The sequence below is a fragment of the Spermophilus citellus genome, assembly GCF_964194105.1.
Source record: "Spermophilus citellus genome assembly, contig: SCAFFOLD_122, whole genome shotgun sequence".
In the NCBI taxonomy this organism is placed as follows: Eukaryota; Metazoa; Chordata; class Mammalia; order Rodentia; family Sciuridae; genus Spermophilus; species Spermophilus citellus.
Genome location: NW_027673113.1, coordinates 974,327 through 995,914, shown reverse-complemented (window position 1 = coordinate 995,914; position 21,588 = coordinate 974,327). Strand labels below are relative to the sequence as shown.

Genomic DNA, 21,588 nt, shown 5'->3' with positions numbered 1-21,588 from the left:
CTTCAATGACAGACCTACTTTGACAGACCTACTTTTATTTTATTAAACTGATGTCTAGTTTTGAAATTATCCGAAATTTTTCCATATGATTGACAGAGTGCCCACTAGGCACCCTTATCATCAACCAAAGACAAGAGAAATAATTCTCCATTTCTCTGCTTTTACTTCCTGCATAGGCGTGGTTTAGATGCAATATGAAGGTTCTGAGTGAATTAATAGACATTATGTGTCAATCAACTTGTCATCACCATGAACAAAATACCCAAGGAGAACAATTTAGAGGAGGAAAATGTCTAATTCATGGTCATAAGATTCCATTGCTCTGGGTCTGAAGTGAGGAGGCACATCATGGCAGAAGAGTGGCAGAGGAAAGCTGTCAGCTCCTGGAAGATGGGAAACAGGAAAGAGAAAGAACAAGCCCACAGGGGCCCAGGACAGATACAGTCCAGCCACACCCCACCTGCCTACAGTTACCACCCAATAAACCATTCAAATTACTGATCCACCAGATGAATTATGATCTGATTAAGTTACAGCTCTCATAATCTGATCATTTCTTCTCTGAACACTGATGCCTCACCTAATACATGAGCTTTGGGGGGATCATGCCTAAATCCAAACCATAACACAGTATAAATCCCAAGCGTGGTCTTATTACACATGAGAAACTGGTCATTCCACAATCTGAGAGGCTCTTCCACTGTGCCAAAGTTTTATTTGAGCGAGACAGGGTCTCACCATGTTGCCCAGCTGGACTCAAACGCCAGGGTTCCAGAGATCCTCCTGCCTCAGCCTCCCAGTAGCTGGGACTACAGATGCGCCAATCCGCCCAGCCGTGCCTAAACTCCATGTCCACCTGGGGTTTGGAAAGCCGCGGGCCCCTTAGGTCAAGTGCTCCACCTAGTGGCCAGGTCCCGCCTAGCAGGTGCGTTCAGGGGTCTCAGCAACAACTGAAAGGGGAAAACAAGGACGTTATCCCGTTACCGTGCTTGGAAAGAAACCCTTTAACGAAGCTGTAACCTCATGAATTTTTCCCTACGTAAAGAAATTATCTCTTTTTTTTCTTACATACATGACAATAGTGGAATTCATTACAAAAAAAAAAATTATTTCCGTCTGGAATTTGTCAAAGTTTTTGTCACTCTAAAAAGTTCCTGTCAGGCAACTTATGAAGAAAAAGAAGTTGACTGAACTTACAGTTTTGGAGGTTCACAGTGCAAATGGCTCAGCAGAGCCTCCACCACGAAGGCCGACCCCTGACTCCATGCGCGCACATAGGGGACCAGGGCCTTGGCTACCTCTGCACCGGAAGTAAGAAAGCAGGGGAAGACAGACTTGCGCCTCACAACGCTCTCGCGAGAACTCACAGAGTCACAGGGAACTTCTTCTCTCCTCCCCCCAATAATCTCAGGATTCCCATGAGGCCCCACCTCTTAAAGGTTCCACCACCTCCCAATAGAACCGCCCTGGAGACAAGTCTTTAACACAGAGACCCTTGGGGGACGCCCAAGCCATACCACCATAGCACTGTCCCACGTCACAGGACACTCTTTCCCCACTATAGAGAAGTTGAAGATATAATAGCTCAATTACTTAGTGATTTAGCCAAACTTCACTAAGTCCTTATATGATAGGCTTTGTGATCATTGTTAGGGATACTGACAAATGAAAATGTCATTTAGTAACTCACAGTCCAGTGGGGAAGCATAAAAACAGGTAACAATGCAAGGTATTAAGTACAGTTGACAGGTTCTTAGAGAAGCCCATTAAGATTGGGAGATTGGGGCCAGATGCAGCAGAGCCACCCTGATACCAGCTACTTGGAGAGGCTGAGGCAGGAAGATTTTAAGTTTGAGACCAACCTGGGCAGCTTAGTGAGACCCTGTCTCAAAATGCAATACAATTGGGCTGGGGATGTGGCTCAAGCAGTAGCGTGCTCGCCTGGCATGCGTGCGGCCCGGGTTCGATCCTCAGCACCACATACCAACAAAGATGTTGTGTCCGCTGAGAACTAAAAAATAAAAATATTAAAACTTCTCTCTCTCTCCCCCCCCCTCTCACTCTCTCTTTAAAAAAAATGCAATGCAATTAAAAAGGACAGGGGATGTAACTATCAATACTGTTCCCCCCAAATATACACAGATATTGTATGATGATTAAAGTGGAAATAAGTGAAACACCCTGATATTATTAATATTTAGTATACTTTAAAAATGAGAAGATACAACAGGAATTTTTGAGTGATAGAGTTTTTTTTTAAGTTTATGTATCTAGCTAAGAAGGAAGCTTCAATTTTCCAGAAACTTCAGTTACATACCAAAGGGAATTCCCATATACTAAAAATGAGAAGATGTACTAAGAAACAAACTAACTATAAACCCCTTGGTGATGGTTTCTCTGGATGTCTTCTTTTAAAATACTAATGAACAGTAATAAAATAAATACTTACCTAAAGGTAGGTAAAGACGGGATACCTTGATACAAATATCGTAACAGATGGAAAGGAGTCAAATGGTTACATATAAAGGCAGAATAACTAATTTGGTGGAATTTTAACTTTCCCCAAAATGTAAATATATCCTTGGTGTGCAGAGCTAAGAACTAAGCTCACATATAAAGAGTCACCTATTTTAAAGGTGCTCAAAATATCACTGTTCCAAATATAATTCATAGGTAACCCAAAATGCTGTTCAAAATATATTTTAAAACCTTGAAAATGTTAATAATCTAGCATTTTCCACACTGAAATGCCAGTTACTAGATTGGTTCTGTTCAATTTTCAAAAGCTGGCATTTAGTTAGAAACTCCTCCTTCTGAGTTGTTGCCACAAAATAAACTATCACCTGTGAGGTAAATTATTGTGTTGATATTTGATCTGCATAAACATTCATAACATCACGCACAGCAGTCACAAATTCAGAGTTCACAGGAATAGTACTAAAAAATAAAAACGTTTTAAAAGGTGTTTAATAAAATCTGTCTCAATTAATACCCAAATCACAGCCAATTTATTACCGTTATCAATCAAAAACATGTCAGACTTCACAAATACATAATTTTTCTTTATCACATAAAATAATTACCTCTAAGAGTACTTTTATTTATAGAATTTCCACAAATACAGTGTGATCAAAATCTTAAGAAAATGCCCCTCAAAATAAATAGCACTTTTTAAGAGTGTAAAAATTTTAAATGCTATTTTTAAAATGATAATTGAATAAAAAAATAATCTAAGCCAGTATTCTGTTCCTCAAAGCAATAAGAAAGATGCTATTAAACTTAACAAAATCCAGTCAGCAGTTTAAAAAAAAAAATAGATGGGCTAATTTGTGACTGGTGTCTGGCGCCATCTGCTGACCAGCAATAGTAAGTTATTCTTATATGTTTCTCCTGCTGAAGTGTAAATTGTCACTTAATTTACATCAGCAATATGTTCTTATGTAAAAATAATTGCTGTGTGTAAAACACTGTTCTTTTGGAATGATCTTATATTTAAGAAAATAGGCTGTTATGCCCTGTGGACACAGTGGTGCACACTTATAAACCTAGCCACTCTGGAGACTGAGGTAGGAGGATAGCAAGTTCAAGGCCAGTCTGGGCTACTTAACAAGTCTGTATCTCAAAATAAAATTTAAAAAAGAGCTGGGGATATAGCTCAAAGATATAGTACTCTTGGATTCAATCCCCAGTATTTAAAAATAAAAGTTTTAAGACAACAATGAAAGAAAAGAAAAATGAAAAAGGTGTATTTATGGACTCACGCACTACTGAGAGAATTTGCTGTAGATATTACTTAGCGAACCTACGCAATACTTGCTTCGTGTGTGAATAGTATAAATGCATCTTAATTTCTACATAAAATCATAATTTTCTTTTCTTTTCTTTATTTAAGTATTTATTTATTTATTTTGCAGCAAGACTCCTTACAAATGCATGAGTGCAAAAATGCTGCCACACCTGGTGATCAAGATTTTCAATCAGAGAAGCACACCCCACCCCACGGGAGTGATGTACACAGCATGGGATTTATTACAGCAGTCGACCTGATGGGACTGCGGTGCTCACTCAATCGTTTATGGGAGCTTCTGGGCTTTGGTGTGGGAAAGATGGATGTGAGTGGGAAAGAGTAAGGAAAAAAAAAACAGAAGCTGCTAGGCTGAGAAGGAACATAGCTGACAGGCTGAAACCCACCTCAGCCTCTCACAGCCCCAACTTCAGCATGGAAGATAGTTTCAAGTGAAGCTGGCACCTTGATAGCAAAGCTGAACCCAGTCCCCTGGCTTGGGAGCTGGAGCCCCGGGGCCAGGCTACAGCACGACCACCGGGAGCCAGCAGAGGGCAGGGCAGGGCAGCTCCGCTGAAAACAACTTGCTGCTCCTTCACTTCCCCTTTCCAATCCTGCACAGGGATGCGGTTCATGGACCGCACCAACTATGCTTAGAACTCTGCTGCTCAAGTCATGGAACAGAGAGCGACTTCAGTCCTTGGCTGAATTCCAATCTACACATCCACAAAATAAAACAGTCACCCCATAACAACTACCAAGGGAAAAAGCAGTTGCTAGAGAACTGAAAGATGAACAATTTCCGAAGCTCATCCTGTAACAGGAATTATTTGACTCTCCAACCAGAATAAGGGGAGAGGGACCTTCTTGGATACAGAAGCCAATTTCCACTGAAGCCAGCCTCAGTGGAAATCTCAGAAAGGCCATACCTTAAAAGTGGGCCGAAAGTAGCTCTGGAGTAAGTATCACCCTAGAACTAATGTAAAATAACTTCCCAACAACCACAAAAGAATCAGCCACTGTGGAAAACAGGCTATCCTAAAAAACACTTGAATATAGAGTTATCACATGACTGAGAAATTCACTCCTGGGTATATACCCAAAAGAACCTTTCAGAGGTGTTCACACAAGAACTTGTAACTGATTTTCATGGTTGTGCCTTTCACAGGAGCCAAAATGGGAAACAACCCAAGTGTCCACGACCTGCTAAATGAATTTTTTAATTAACATTTTACTTACTTGCAATATAATATTATTACACACAGTATTATATTATTACATATTAATATTACTTATATGCAATTCAATGTCATTCAACCATAAAAAAGGAATGAAGTATTGACACACACTATATCGGGCATGAATTTTGAAAACATTAGGCTGGGTGACAAAAGCCAGACACAAAGGGTCATATATTATTATATCATCCCAGATATGTAAACTATTGAGAATAATCAAATATATATAATGACAGAAAGGAAGTGTGTGGTTTCCAGAGGCTTCAGGTACTGGTTCTCTCTTGTTCTTAAGATGTCAGTTTTCTTCCAGTTGATTATATATGCAATGCTATCACAATCATAATCCCAGCAAGTTTTTTTTTAATCAGCAACAACTAGGTGCCTTCATGCATGCCTATAATGCCAGCAACTCAGAAATCTGAGGCAGGAGGATCCCAATTTCGAGTCCAGCCTCAGCAACTTAGCAAGACCCTATCTCAAAATAATTTTTTTTTTTTTGATGCTGGGGATTGAACCCAGAGCCTTGTGCATGCAAGGCAAGCACTCTACCAACTGAGCTATATCCCCTGCCCTCAAAATAAAATTTAAGAAAATACTGGAGGTGTAGCTCAGAGGTAGACTCCCAGTACTGGGAAAAAATAAATAGCAAACAGACCTAAAGTTTATATGGAAATTCAGATGACCCAGAATTACAAAAACAACTATGCAAAAGCAAACAGAATTTACACTTTTGAATTTTAAAATTTATTAGAAAGCTACAATAAGCACTTTTTAAGTATTTTATTTAGAGACAGGGTCTCACTGAGTTGCTAAGTGCTTCACCATTGCTGAGGCTGGCTTTGAACTCTGGATCTGCCTGTCTCAGCCTCCCGAGCCACTGGGATAACAGGAGTGTGTCACTACACCCAGCCTTAATTTCTTTTTTGGATAATTCATTGATAGTATATAGAAGCAACTGGTTTTCATATGCTGATTTTGTATTTGCAACTTTACTGAATTAGTTTATTAGTTCTGACAGTTTTATTAGTGGCATCTTTAGAGTTTTTTGTGTATAAGATTCTGTCATCTACAAACAGAGACAACTTTAATTCTTTCTTTCTGATATGAATGTCAATTTGAATCCCAATTTGAAAAAAAAAAGTTTTATGGTTTAGATCTTAGATTTAGGTGCATGATTCATTTTGAATATTTTTGTATATAGTGTAAGGTAAAGGAGAGAGTTATTTATTAATTTATTTTCTGTCGTGCTGGAGATTGAGTGAGAGCTGCTGGCTGATTTCCCTCCTTGGGTGGAAAAATCTAGAAAGGAGACACAGGCATAATGTCACCAACTAGGGTCTGGACCATCTGAACAGACTGGAATGGGAGCCAGATTTCATACCAAAACCATTATAAGGCTAAATATAAGAGTCTCTACTTGGATACAAAATCCCAGTGACACATGTACCGAAGAGGACTGAATGAATTGGCAGCCGTGTGTTAGATGTTTTTAATTTGCTTAACCAGAATACTTACTCATTGTCAGGAAACAGTGAACTATGAGCTAAGAAAAGGAAACAGCCATGCTGGGGGTGTGGCTCAGAGGTAGACTCCATGGAGAGTCCCTGGGTTCAATCCCCAGCACCAAAACACAAACAGAAAAGAAAAGGTGTTAGGATGTAAAAGGAGGAAAGCTTGTGCATACTAGGTCAACAGCAACCTTATCAGCCTCTGGGGCCTTGTATCTTGTTCTAGACACCATGTTTTAAAAGCTGGTGTAGCCATTTAAAACATCAGTAAAAATAATGAGGGAACTAATAGATGTTTTATGAGGAAGAATGGAAGAAACATAAAAAAGACAGCTGAAGTCCTATAGAGTAAGCAAGAAGTTAAATCAAAGAGCAGCCCTAATGTTGCTGGACACAGGAAACATCTGTGGTGACAATGCAGGGGGCTGTAGAGTACTGGGCAGCTCATAGGAAAAAGGATTTCTTCTACTAGTATTAGACCATGACTAGTTTATCTTTCTAAGATGGATTTTTTTTTCTTCAGATTCACCCACTTCATGTAAATCAAGGGCCTCAGAATAAATACAAATACAATCTCCTTTAAGATTCCATATGTAGCTGGGCATCTTGTACGCCTGTAATCCCAGTGACTCAGGAGGCTAAAGCAAGAGGATCATAAATTCAAGGTCAGCCTTGGCAATTTAGTGAAGTTCCAAGCAACTCAGGGAGACCTTGTCTCAAAATAAAAAATAAAAAGGCCTGGGAATGTAGCTCATAGTAAAGTGCCTCTGGATTCAATCCCCAGTCCAAAAAAATAAAAAAAAAATAAAAAGATTAAATATGCAAAGGGTCAGATAATAGCATTTTGGGGGATGATGGCACTTCTCTGTATTTTGGTTACACAGTTATATACTTGTCAAAATTCATAGAATCCTCCAAAAGTTTAACTCTTTATAAATTATAAAATAAACCAAATATTTTGCTTAAAACAAAGCTGGTGTTTTCCAGGCAGCTTCTTTACACCACGGCCATACCATGCACTAATTCCAAACTAGAAAAAAGCATCCACACATCTCATCTCCTTGGTGCTCCTTTGGTGGCTGATGCACATTCTGGAGGGATTGAGAGAGAAAAGTCCCTTTTAGGTCTTTGCCCATTCACCCCAGAAGGGGCTGCCGACTCTCACCACAGGAAGGGGACTGCCAAGGAGAGGCCAGCCTCCTCTGGTCTCAGTGGAGAGCCAGATGGGAATCAACATGACTAAACTGTGACCTAAGTCACGTAGACTAGGCCTGGTTGGCCTCCCAGCCTCTCTAGCTTTTCTAAACAGAAAAATAAAACAAAAAAAAAAAGAGAGAAAGGAACAGGTCCTCCTGCCTCTCCCCCTTTAGCCATAGAGGTTAATTATTGAGTTTCCGTGATCTCAGCCTAAAAAGTACAAAAATAAGACTACTTACTTGCCTAGAAAGGAAAAATAAATCTATTTATGTATTTATATGAGCTTAGATCTGTTTTTCAATGTGAAGTACTTTTATTTTGTATTTTTGTCCCAGAATCATAAGACCCTCTCTTGGGGCTGGGGTCGTGGCTCAGTGTTAGAGCACTTGCCTAGCACGTGTGAAGCACTGGGTTCGATTCTCAGCACTGCATATAAATAAATAAAGTTCCATCAACAACAAACAAAATATTTTTTTAAAAAAGACATGCTCTTGCATACCATTCCTCTCTCAGCTTTGATGCCACCTCCCACATAACCAGCATTCTATCCTAAATAGCCCTGACTCACTTCCTGTTATCCTACTTTAGTCCCCTGCATGCCTCAAGGGTAACTGGTGTTTCACGTGATTATTTATAGATTGTCTCCCTGACAATAACACACATTCTGTGAGTACCCTGACCTTGTACACCGTATTCATTGTGTCCCTTTTAGTGCCTAGATGCTGCCCTATCTAGTAGGTAAGGTGACAACAGGTCCTTGTTTGACCAAAGCTCTCCTGGCTTAATGTAGATCTCTGGTCCAGGGAGGCCCCTCAGTCCCAGGAAAACTGGAACAGATGACCACTCCATGAGTAGAAGCTCTCAATCCAGTTACAATGAATATTGGAAACTGAATGAATAGTTTTTACTCCTTAATCTAACACAACATAGTTGAGTATTTTAGTCACAAGGTGGCAGTAGACTACTAGATTTATGAACAACAACCACCATTAAAATTAGCATAATGGGAAAAGATATTACATTCTAATTCCTCAGGTACTCAACTCTTTTTCATAGTACTCTTGGAGTCTTCATTAAGATCCAAATATAGGGGCTGGGGTTGTGGCTCAGCAATAGAGCGCTCACCTAGCACATGCGGGGTGTTGGGTTCAATCCTCAGCACCACATAAAAATAAATAAATAAAATAAAGGTGTTGTATCCAACTACAACTGAAAAATAAGTTTATATATATATATATATATATATATATATATATATATATATATATATATATATATATAACATACCTTTGAAAAATTTTTAATTCCTGTGTGTTTTTGACCACCACTAATTTTTTCCATGTTAAAAAGAGATGAATTCATAACTACTGTGACTAATTTGCATTTTGTATGTTATTTACAGAATATTTGTCATACTACATAAGAAACCTATACTTGAATAGTTAAAACTGACTACATACAATGACATCTTGTATCCCAGGATTTAAGACATAGCATGTATCTATTTATTCATGCTGGTGACCTGAAGATTTTGATAGCAACAGAAGTCAGTTTCCAGAATAATCTCATGTCAGAAATGTTTTGAAAGCAAGCTTTCCCGTTAGGTAAGAGATAACCACAAGCCAGTGTCATTTTCTAGCTGAACTTCATAAAGTCACCAAGGCAAAAGTGTTCATCTCAGAATTCTCCTCTGTAATACAGATTTGCTGCTTGGATTGCTCCAATGATTAAAATTTACTCAAGAGAACAGTCTCCCAAACAAGGGGTTGTAATTTAAAGAATTTCCATCCTCTCCTATCCCCAGAGATCAAGTAGTTCAATCTGACCATGACAAGATACAATGCCATTTCTATAAACTTGCAAACATGCCCAAACAGTACTTGTATGCTATTCATAAAGAATATGTTTATAGCAAAATTAAAAGCATGCACCAACATAATAAACCATCACGTGGGTGGCCTCCAGGGAAGAACAAAGGGAAACGGGACCGAGAGGAGTTCAGGGGATTTCAACACTAGCAGTCGTATTATTAATTTTATAAGAGAAATGACAAAAGGTTGATTTTTTCTGTATGTGCTGTTCCTTGCTAAATTGGTTTCCCTTTTTTTCTTTCTTTCTCTCTTTTAACTTTTCCAATCAAAAAAGAAGGAGGAGAAGGAAGAGAAGGAGAAATAAACAGATATTACTCTCAAGGGTCATTTGACTTTCCTGAAACAAAGCTGTCAAGCCAAGGAAAGATTACATTCAATTTGTTTTTTTTTTTTTCCTGGTACTGGAGATTGAACCCAGGGGTGCTTTACCACTGAATTACACCGCCAGACTCTTTATATTTTGAGACAGGGCCTCACTAAGTTGCTGAGGCTGGCCGGAAACTTTCCATCCTCTCACCTCAGCCTCCCCAGTGGCTGGGATTACAGGCATGTGCCACTGTGCCCAGCGAGGCATGCAGTTTTTAATATATGGCTTTAAGGTTGCTACAAGGGGTGGGGGTGGGGTGGGGAATGTATCTTTATATAGAAAAAGGTTTTCTTTCATATTCTTCATTATACTTATATCATTTGGTTTGGATCAATTCAGATTCTATGAAAAAATTGTCATTTGATCATCAGTGAAGCTAACATCCAGAGTGCTGAATTTGATTCAGGAAGCCTTTACAGAGGCAAATAAAAGATATGATACATTTTTCCAACATCTCATGAAAGGTAACCTGGAATTATTCACGAATACATGAAACTTCCATATAATTACAGTCATTACAGATAGCACCATAACTTTGTATTTATTTTCAATTCTTTAAATAAGATGCTTTTTAAAATCCCTTTTATGCTCTAGGACTGCAAGATCTAATCTTTTTTTTTTTTAAAGAGAGAGTGAGAGAGGAGAGAGGGAGAGAGAGAGAGATATTTTTTTTAATATTTATTTTTTAGTTTTCGGCGGACACAACATCTTTGTTGGTATGTGGTGCTGAGGATTGAACCCGGCCGCACGCACACCAGGCGAGCGCGCTACCGCTTGAGCCACATCCCCAGCCCTGCAAGATCTAATCTAATCTTTGCTTTTCTTCACATTCAAGACCATTTCCCCTCCCCCCTTCCACACTCCCCACCACCACCCCCCACCACCACCCCCACCGGCAGTGAGTGTGGAGTCATTTGAGATGCTGTTTGTTTACTTAAGGTCTTGAAAGTGACTTTGTTATCTGAGCAAAACAAGGGTAGTAGCACTCAAAGAGGCTTGATGGATATTCGGTTTTTTGGTCAAATGTGTTTTCTAATCGTTGTGACTGAATAAGAGAGCCAAAGAAAAGGGAAATAGTCTAACAACTAGTCTAACAAGCTCAGCCATAGACAAGTTGGGTTACAGGAAGATGGAATTCTCTACAGATGGTTACAGTTAATTAAAATCCCCTCTCTTTTAGGATCAGAAACCCAGATACCCCTCAAAAATGTCATCTTCCAAAGTATGATGGTATGTGGGTGTGGTGGCCCACACCTGTAATCAGATACTCTGGAGGCTGAGCCAGGAGGATGGCAAGTTCAAGGCTAGCCTGGGCAACTTAGTAGACCCTGTCTCAAAAATAAACAGTAAAAAGGGCTGGGGATATAGGCCAGTGGTAAAGTGGTCCTGGGTTCCAACCCAAGTATCACCTACCCACCCAGCCCCTCAAACACACACACACACACACACACACACACACACACACACACACACATTTGTAGCAGAATATTATAACAAAGTGAATAGGTCTTGTCTTTATTTTACTCTTATTTCAAAGAGAAAATTTACATAGTGTTTAAAAGTATAGCCGCTCAGCCAGATTGAGTTCTGTAGAACTTGATGCAATTTATTTCAATGCCCAGTGCCTCGGTTTCCTCATCTGTAAAATGGGTATTATAATAATAGTACCTACCTGACAGAGTTTCCCCACACACACACACTCCTCAGGGTTGCTAAGAAGAGAAATATGAGTATTTGTAAAACATTCAAATTGTTTTCAATACGGACAGCAATCCTTGCCAGGTGCAGGGACACAGTGAGATGCTAAGAAGACAATGTATGTGAAGGGCTGTAGCCCTCTGCAGGGCGACGGCCCCAGTCACAGTATCAGATAGTTCTTTCCTAGGGAAGGGTGAGCACCAGTCTGAAAATCATAGCTTCATTCCCAAGTGGAAAATTTGAGCAACAGGAACATTAAATTGCTCCATAACAGTTTCAAAGTCTGGCTAAGCAAAGGTGGGCATGTTAATGATAATGAACCGATCACTGTGGGGACAACTTCCTTGAGTCAATCACGGCAAAGGCATAGAGAAGGGAAAGGTAAGAAACGCGATGCTCTACTAAGGGCTCCTGCACTCTGCGAGAGGAAATTGAGGGTAAATGATTGTCATCCAGTATTATAAGATTTTTCTTGCTGTTGTTTTCAGGGGATTGAACTCAGGGGTGCTTTAGTGTCGCGACCCCTTGCCCGCAAGGAAGACGCAACAACAGGAATCTTCTTTCAGCCGTTTATTCAGGCCCCTGATATTTCTTCTTCTACTCCCTCGGATGCCCCTCCCAGCCTTAATAAAGCATCCCAAGCCCCAATGCGAAGCTGCTACGTGGAGCTTTCTCATAGGGTGTTAAAAGATCACGTGCCAACTCTCCCAAATAAGGAGTTGTTTATCACAGACCACAGCGGAGCCAGCGCCATCTTGTAATGGTGACCACAGTCCGCAGAAACGGCTCACCACAGTTCCCCCTTTTGTTTTCTAAGAACAACACAGGAGAGAGTAGAGGTCCTATCCCACTGTGCAGAAGTGGCTGCATAGTATGGCTCAGCCCCAAGGAGGCGCCTTCCCCAGATCTGAGGCCATATCAGCCGACGCTTTTCTCCGTGGGACGGGGCGTGGACGCGTCTAACCCGCATACAATAGGACATGCTCTCCTTGAGGTCCACTTCAAGGATCACTCAAGTGCAGTGCCTTGCCTCGCATCCTGTATCGTGACGATGGTGGACGAAGGGGGATAGCTAAGGCTGAACTGTGGCTGTATAGAAATACAACGATAAACAAGTTGGTAACACCCTAAAAGAAAGGCACGGGTCTTAAGGCGATAGAAAAGCACTAGTGTGGAAACCCATCTGCGTGCAATGGTAGGAAAGCCGGCAGAGTGCAAGGGCTTTCCAACACTAAGAGAATAACAAGGAAAGACATGTCGATCCCAGTGCAATGTCCGTAAGACTTGGGGTGCGACGACCATGTCAAAGATTTACTGTTTAATTTGCGCAAGCCAAACTTGAGGTGAGTTGCCATTTTCTAAAGCTGCAAGAGCTTGTATGATCATAGCTTTATCGTGAGCATTGCGGGCCTTGAGGCGACAGAGAAACCACAAGCAGAGAACCATACCGAAGCAACACATTGCACCAAAAATGCCTACCCCCACCCACTCCTTAAAAAAGGAAAAGGCAGAGGATATCCAATCGGTGAATTGACCCAAAGTTACGGGATCGACATGGGTACTATTCAAGACAGCTATCTGGGTTAGTTGAGACTGGATCATGTCTTCCGCTGCCATGGACCAATTTCCGGCCAAGTATTCGCCAATGATACGGGAGGCATTCCTGGAATCATTAAATCTGACAGAGGTTATACATAAATGTGCACGTTGGTCAACACAGCCCAAAAGCACCTGACAAAATATGTTGATTAATTGTATTCTGGGATTCAAGTATGGTGGAAGTTTCTTGAACAACTTGATTAATGGTGGCAGCAGTCTGCACTTGACTGGCCATGGCCACTCCGGCCGTGACCGCTGCAGCAGCAGATACCGCCACGGCTGTCACTATAGCAGCTGTGATTCCAAAATCCCTGCAGACTCTAAGTAGCTCAACAATGGGGAATTCGTCAGGGTCCGCAGTGACTGGGATTGGGACAAAAGTTGGAATTTTCATAACCACCGCTACAGTCCAAGAACCATTCCAACACTCAGATAAGAGACAGGTAACATTAGAACAATCCAGCACCCCTGACGAGGTGTCATTAGCCAAAAGGAGTAAGAACGGGGATTGGACACAGACCATTGCAGGGGGCAATGCGGCATTATATAACAGAGAGTTGAACGAAACAGATGTGAGTCTTTTACCTCGTTCACTCTCCCTAACAGTGCCAGAAACATTAGCCAGCCAACTTTTGGCTCCCAGCAATTGAGCCAGTGCAGAAATATCAGCTGAAGCCCCCTTTTCATTGGAGATCAGCCATTGAAACCAGGACCAACCCACTCCTGTAGAGGAGTTGACACTGTTGTTAAAGTTATAAACATACCTCTTAAGAGAGGGGGAAAGGGAGAAACCTTTAGCAACTTGACGTTGCTCCCAAGAATGATCCTGACAAGGCGTAAATGTTGGGGGGAAACCAAGATTAGGGGTACAGTAAGGAGAGGCCTTAAAATGGGTGGCATTATAAAGACTATTAGAAGAAGGAGGCACTGGGATTAGTACCTCGGAGATAATAGCCAAGGTAGTTGTGTTTAAAGCAGAGCTATTTGCGGGGGTTCCTGAGCCTGATTGTTCCCTTGAGACTACTTGGCTCAACACAGCACTGAGAATGCTCCCTGAGACCTGACTGGACCGCAATGGGTCCTCCCAGTTAGTCAAATTCTTGGTCTTAAGACTAATACAATGAGTGTTCCCAAGGCTGAAACAAAAAACTCCTGTGAGATTAACTTGAGATTGATTAAAAATGCTATCCACGTCCCCTCTAGGAGAGGCACAGGGAGCAGACATCTCACATGAGGTAGAGAAAAGAGTGGGGAGGACACTAGAATTACCATGAACCGGCATTGGCATTGGCCAAGCCCGTGCCACTGCCCACCACTGCATTGGTGTCGTCTGTGTCATCGGCATCAGCACCAGAGCCAGAGCACTTAGCAGAATGAAGATCCTCATCACGGGATTGCTGTGGTATTTCCTGTTGCTGGTTAGCCGACGTCAAGACTCTTCTTGTCAGGCGTTCAGGGACCCACAACGGTTCCGTGCGATCCTGGGGAAAAACACATACAGATCCTCGTGCCCATGTCAGCACGGGGTCGGGGCCGTTCCATTGGCCCGTAAGAACATCTTTCCACTTAACATAGCCAATCACAGAGGGCTGAGGGGACACATGTCTATCGGCCGCAGAGCGATCATGAATATCCAAATTCAAAAAATTAATGGTAAAGAGAGCTAAGGACAGGCGTTCTTTAGGAGTATGTTCAGCACCTATTCCCCCCTTTTGTTTTTGTAAAGTTTCCTTTAAGGTGCGATGAGCACGCTCAACAATGCCTTGCCCTTGAGGATTGTAAGGCAAACCATGAGTAAGTTGCACTCCCATAGTAGAACAAAAAGATGTAAATTGTCTTCCAGTATAAGCAGGTCCATTATCAGTCTTAAGGGACGTAGGTGCACCCCACGCCGCCCAGGCCTCCAGGCAATGAGTAATGACATTACGTGCCTTTTCTCCCGATAAAGCAGAAGCATGAATAATTCCAGAGTACGTATCAACAGAAACATGGACATACTTGAGGTTACCAAAGTCAGGTATGTGTGTCACATCCATTTGCCAGACAACCAATGGCTTCAATCCCCGTGGGTTCACTCCATAAGTAGGGGGATGAAGAAATGTGACACAATGGGGACAGTGTAATACTATCTGCCGAGCATCTGCTCTTGAAATAGAAAAACGCCTGCGCAGTGTTAAAGCATTAACATGAAAATTTTGGTGAAACAATTTAGCCTCCTCTAAGGAGGAAGCCAAACAGATCAACTGACCTCTAGTGGCTGAGTCCGCACAGGCATTACCCTGCGATAACGGACCAGGAAGAGAGGTGTGAGCCCGGATGTGCACTGGATAAAAAGGAGCAGTGCGGCCACGGATAAGCTGTTGAAGCTGATTAAAGTAAGCAGATACATTACGGGCATCACTAATAGCTCCCACAGCCTCCAGGATTTGTAGTGCTTGCACCACATAGATGGAGTCCGAAATGAGATTAAAAGGAAAAGAACACTGTTTAAAAACCTCAATAATAATTTGTAGTTCTACCCATTGTGGATTTCCAGGAGCAAATTGATGCTGGACAGGGGGAGAATCATTAATTACATAAGCTCCCATTCCAGACTTGGAACCATCAGTAAAAATGTTAACAGCCCCCGGAATGGGACTGGATGAAGTTACTTTAGGGAAAATGATAGGATGTTCTTTAACAAAATGGAGTAACGGATGAGAAGGGTAATGATTATCAATATCCCCTTGAAACGAGCAACATAGAATAGCCCAGTTATCTAGAGTAGCACACAAGACACTAAGTTGAGCTTTAGTGTAGGGTATAATAAGAGAAGAAGGTGATTGTCCGAAAAATTGAATGCTTTGTTGAATCCCTTTAAGTGCTAATGCTGCAACAGCATCAGGATAATATTCTAAGGATTTTCCTGGGGATACATGTGGGTGAATCCATAGCAAAGGTCCATCTTGCCACAGTACTCCAGTAGGCTGCCGCATAGTGGCAAGCACACATAACTGGAAAGGTTTATCACTCTGGAGCCTGCATAAAGTAGCATGTTGTATAGCTTCTTCTACTGTCATAAGGGCCGCTCTAGCCTCTTTGGTGAGGCTACGAGGGGAAGTAAGATCTGGATCACCCCTAAGAGTAGCATACAAAGGCTGTAGCATAACATTAGAAATATGTAAATATCCTCGTATCCAATTAATATCTCCCAGCAGTTTTTGAAAATCATTTAGAGTTTGGAGATCCTGAGCTCGTATGGTGATTTTCTGTGGTCGTAATTTGTCACACCCAATTGTTGCTCCCAAATACTTAATAGAATCCCCTGTTTGAATCTTTTCAGGTGCGATATGCAGTCCATATTGAGCTAACAACTTCACTAGGTCTTTATAGGCCTCATGAACTGTCTGCTCTGATTTAGCAGCCAATAATACATCATCCATATAATGAATAATCTTGATGGAGGAATACTTTTGTCTGAGAGGTGCGAGTGTCTTCCCCACATACATCTGACACATCGTGGGACTATTAGCCATTCCCTGCGGCAACACTACCCACTCAAACCTTTGATCTGGTTCCTCGTGGTTACACGAGGGAAGGGTGAAGGCAAAACGCTGCGAGTCTTTAGGATGCAAAGGAATAGAAAAGAAACAGTCTTTAATGTCAATAACAATAATGTGCCAACCCTGAGGAACCGAGGAGAGCAGAGGCAGCCCTCTTTGAATGGGCCCCATAAGTTGCATTTGAGCATTAACTGCTCGTAGATCATGCAGTAGGCGCCACTTCCCTGATTTTTTCTTAATGACAAATATGGGAGTATTCCATGGAGAAGTAGAAGGCTGGATGTGACCCAAGTCAAGTTGTTCTTTAACTAGAGCATGAGCTGCTGCCAATTTAACCGAGGGAAGAGGCCACTGAGGCACCCAAACAGGCTCCTCGGTGAGCCATGTTATGGGTATTTGAGCCCCAGCGGCCCCTAGGAAAAACCCAGACCAAATCTGTCAAGCTTTTGATGACCTTGTACAGGATGCTTACGTCCCTGTAAATGTTTTCCTAGTCCTAGACCTGGCCTATACCCCATATTTTGCATAATCTGTTGAGACACTGGGGAATAGTCATTACTAAGAGTGAACCCCATGTCTTTCATCAGATCACGGCCCCATAGAGAGATAGGTAAATCAAGTACATAAGGCTGAAAGGTACCATTATGTCCTTCTGGATCCTTCCAGACTAGATGTCTACAGCTGATCTGAGGGGCCTGGGCATATACAAGTCCTCTCAAGGATTGATCAGAAGTCTGCACTGGCCATCCCTTAGACCAGTCCCTAAGTGCTATAATACTACGGTCTGCTCCGGTATCCAGTAATCCCACAATAGATTTACCTTCTATGCTTAATTCCAAAGTGGGGCGATTGCTCATATCTAGTGACAAATAGGCACAATTCCCTCCGGTGGTACCAATCTCATTCCCTGTCCGTGACCTTGAATCAGCAGGGAAGTGATTATGTAAGCTAGGCAAAATTAGCAATTGAGCAATCTGATCCCCTGGGGAGATGGACACAATGCCCCTTGGAGCTTCCACCATAACCTTTATTATCCCTACAGTATCAGGACTTATGACTCCGGGGAAAACATGAAGACCTTGTAAAATAGAGGATGCACGTCCAATTAGCAAACCTACAGTGCCAGGTGGTAGAGGCCCTGTAAACTCAGTTTCCACCAATTGGACTCCCATCTTAGGTGTTAATACGAGTCTGGAGGTGGAACAGAGGTCCAATCCCGCGGCACCTGTAGTGGCTCTCCGCGTTTCATGGGATGGCGTAGAGATGGCCATGTCTCGGGTTCGGGTGTGACATACTGGATAAGCAAGACCCATCTCAGCGTTAACAGCCCTCCATGTTTGAGCATGGAAAGCTCTCCCCGAAACACCCCCGCCATACGGCGGTGGATCCGGAGGATCACATTTCTTGAGCCCCTGTTTATTTTTGTTCCCTTCTCCTATAGCTAAACTCCCTAGCTGGCGAGACAGCCTCCCAAGCTCCTCCTCCTCATCCTCCTCTTCCTCTGACCCACTTTCACATGGGGGTGTGCGCAGCGCACTGAGATCTGGATACAATCGTCTCTTCCCCTGTTTCACGCTCCGCACACTTCCATCCTCCCGAGATACCTCACTTCCTGCCGTCTCCGATTTCTCCTCATGTAATTGTTCTAGAACTTCCTGTCCTTTAGTAAGTGCTTCCTGACATCTGCCATCTGTGAGGCAACTACGGACCATTTTCCAAAGGGGTATCACCCCGCCCTCTAATATGCCCTGCTCAGAAGCAAAGTCAAGATCTTTGCCTAATTTATCCCAACTAGGTATAGTAAGACTGCCCGAAAATGCAAACCACGGTGCAGCAATATCCAACTTCCATAAAAATCTTTGTAAAGTACTATGCTTCACTTCCAGGCCCTTGGAACGTAACAGGCCGTCTAGGGCCAGAAGAAGCGGACTTGAAGATGCGGCACCCATGACACAGCAACAAAAGAAACACAGAAAACAAAAGTGAAAGTACACAGTGCAGCTGCAATAAAATATAAAGCTCTCTCTTTCTTTGTAGAGGAGCTGACCCCGCTTTGGTCGCGGATCCCACTTACTGGGACTATCCCTGCTTTGGTCGCGGATCCCACTTACCTGGGACTAACCGGTGCACCACCCCTGACGGCTGAAAGTTCTGGTTCCCGGGTTTCGGCACCACTTGTCGCGACCCCTTGCCCGCAAGGAAGACGCAACAACAGGAATCTTCTTTCAGCCGTTTATTCAGGCCCCTGATGTTTCTTCTTCTACTCCCTCGGATGCCCCTCCCAGCCTTAATAAAGCATCCCAAGCCCCAATGCGAAGCTGCTACGTGGAGCTTTCTCATAGGGTGTTAAAAGATCACGTGCCAACTCTCCCAAATAAGGAGTTGTTTATCACAGACCACAGCGGAGCCAGCGCCATCTTGTAATGGTGACCACAGTCCGCAGAAACGGCTCACCACACTTTAGCACTGAGTTACATCTCTGGCCTTTTTTTTTTTTTTTTGACAGGTCTCCCTAAGTTGCTGAAGGCCTCACTAAATTGCCTTCACTGGCCTTAAACTTGCAACTCCACCTGCCGCACCCTCCCCAGTTGCTGGGATGACAGCCACTGTGCCTGGCTGGGATTGTTAAGTGTTTTAACAAAGGAGAATGTAGAAAGTGCTGAGGCATCTCTTCTCTCTGCAGGCCTTGGGGAAGGTTTCCAAGGGAATGCCAGAAGGAGGTCACCATTTGGAAGGAGGAGGGTGTCCAGTCAGAGCAGAGGCCCAAGCTGGGGATGGAGCATGGTCCTGGAGCTCATCCACACAGGGAATCTGTGGAAGGACCTAAAATGAGGTGGAGAGGAGACTTCTTTCTGTAGTTGGAACCTTGGTAGCCTTCTGACGTCAGCACCATTCAAGAAGATATTTCTGAACATAGTGCAGATGATGCATTGGAGTGAGAAAGTCAAGGTGGCAGGAGAATTTATTAATAAGAAAACAATTCTCACTGCCCATCAAGTGTTGACTAGATAAACAAATGTGGTATAGATGATGAAATATTGCTTGAACATAAAAAGGAATGAAGTAAAGATGCATACTACACACGATGAACCGATGAACCTTGGAAACATGCTAAGTGAAGAAAGCTAGTCACCAGAGACCATGTGTAACTAGGTAACAGCACACTTAGAACAGGCAGATCTAGAGGGACAGAAAGCAGATTATTAATGGTTTCCAGGAGCTGGGCAAGAGGGAAGCCCAGTGACCAATAATGAGTGTGAGGTTTCTCAATGAGTATGAACAGGTTCTGAAATCAGATAGTAGTGATGACTGCACAACTGTAACTATACTAAAAGCTACAAATTGTTCATTAACATTGTCCCTTTTAAAACAGAAAACCAGGCACAGCGGTGCACACCTGTGATCCAAACTACTCAGGAAGCAGAGGCAGTAGGATCCAGAGTCCAGGTCCCACCCAAAAACAACAAAGAGAGACCCTGTTTCATAAATAAATAAAATTAGCCAGGTGTGATGGCGCACATCTGTAATCCCAGTGGCTCAGGAGGCTGAGGCAGGAGGATCCCAAGTTCAAAGCCAGCCTCAGCAACTGCAAGGTGCTAAGCAACTCAGTGAGACCCTATCGCTAAATAAAATACAAAACAGGGCTGGGGATGTGGCCCAGTGGTCAAGTGCCCCTGAGTTTAATCCCAGGTATGGATGGATGGATAGATAGATAGATAGATAGATAGATAGATAGATAGATAGATAGATAGATAGATAAAATTAAATAAAAGAGAAAGAACCTATTGTCATTGGCTGATAGAGAAATAAAGAAGAGCTGAGCAAAATTAGCACCAGAGAAAAATAAATAAACAAGGATAGCTTCCAGAATATTTAGAAGATGCATTTAAAAAAGATACATTTACAAGAAGATACCTTTCAAAGATATGGAGATAAAATAAGAATAAGACATTCCTCAAGCCTTCTACCCAGAGGCAATAGCTAGATGGGGCTGAGATAGAGAAGAGACAAAGAGGACATATTCTTGCAAAAAAAAAAAAAAAAAAGGGCTGGGTTTTAGATGCAACAGGACAAGATAGTAGTGGTGTTATACAAGGCTCCGTGAACTCATAGTGACCCATAGATAACAGGAATCAGCAATCAGAAATAAACAAATGATGGGGATACAGTTCAGTGGTAGAGTGCCTACCAACCACATATGAGGCCCTGGGTTCCATTCACAGCACCACCAAAAAAAAAAAATATTTTGTAGGCCTCTTAAGAAGGCCATGTTTGGCAGAAATATGTATTATTATTACTTTTTTGGGGGGGTACTTGAAAATTTATCTTGGAAACACTTTACTACTAAAACACACTCTCGGTGCTTTTTATTTTTTACATTGAGACAGGCCCTGCGTTGCTTAGGGTCTTGCTAAGTTTGCTAAGTTGCTGAGGCTGGCCTCAAACTTGCCATCCTCCTGCCTCGGCCTCTGGAGTCACTGAGGTTATAGGCATGCACCATGATTCTTCTTTTGTTTTGTTCTGTTGTTTTAAAGGGAACTTGAAGCCATTTATGAAAATGCACTGTATACAAATGCTGTAAGATAAAAATAGAGAATGTGATTAAGGTAAAGGGATATTAATTATAAGAATGGTCAAAGGAAATCTGCAAGTAAATACATGCAGAAATCTATATTAAATGATGCCTTCTACTTTCTGGAAGCAGACACAAATTGGGCACCTTTTTTTTTTTATTGGTTCTTCAAAACATTACAAATCTCTTGACATATCATAATTCATACATT

General features: G+C 42.2%; 1 long non-coding RNA gene across 1 annotated transcript; it reads right to left on the bottom strand.

Moving 5' to 3' along the window:
• Positions 1-12,954: 12,954 nt before the first annotated feature.
• LOC308640099 lies at positions 12,955-19,073 on the bottom strand. Its single transcript, XR_014020172.1, has 3 exons — positions 18,916-19,073; positions 14,576-14,743; positions 12,955-13,326 (listed from the first exon to the last, which is right to left on the bottom strand). It is a non-coding gene; the product is annotated as an uncharacterized lncRNA (long non-coding RNA).
• Between the last annotated feature and the right edge of the window lie 2,515 nt (positions 19,074-21,588).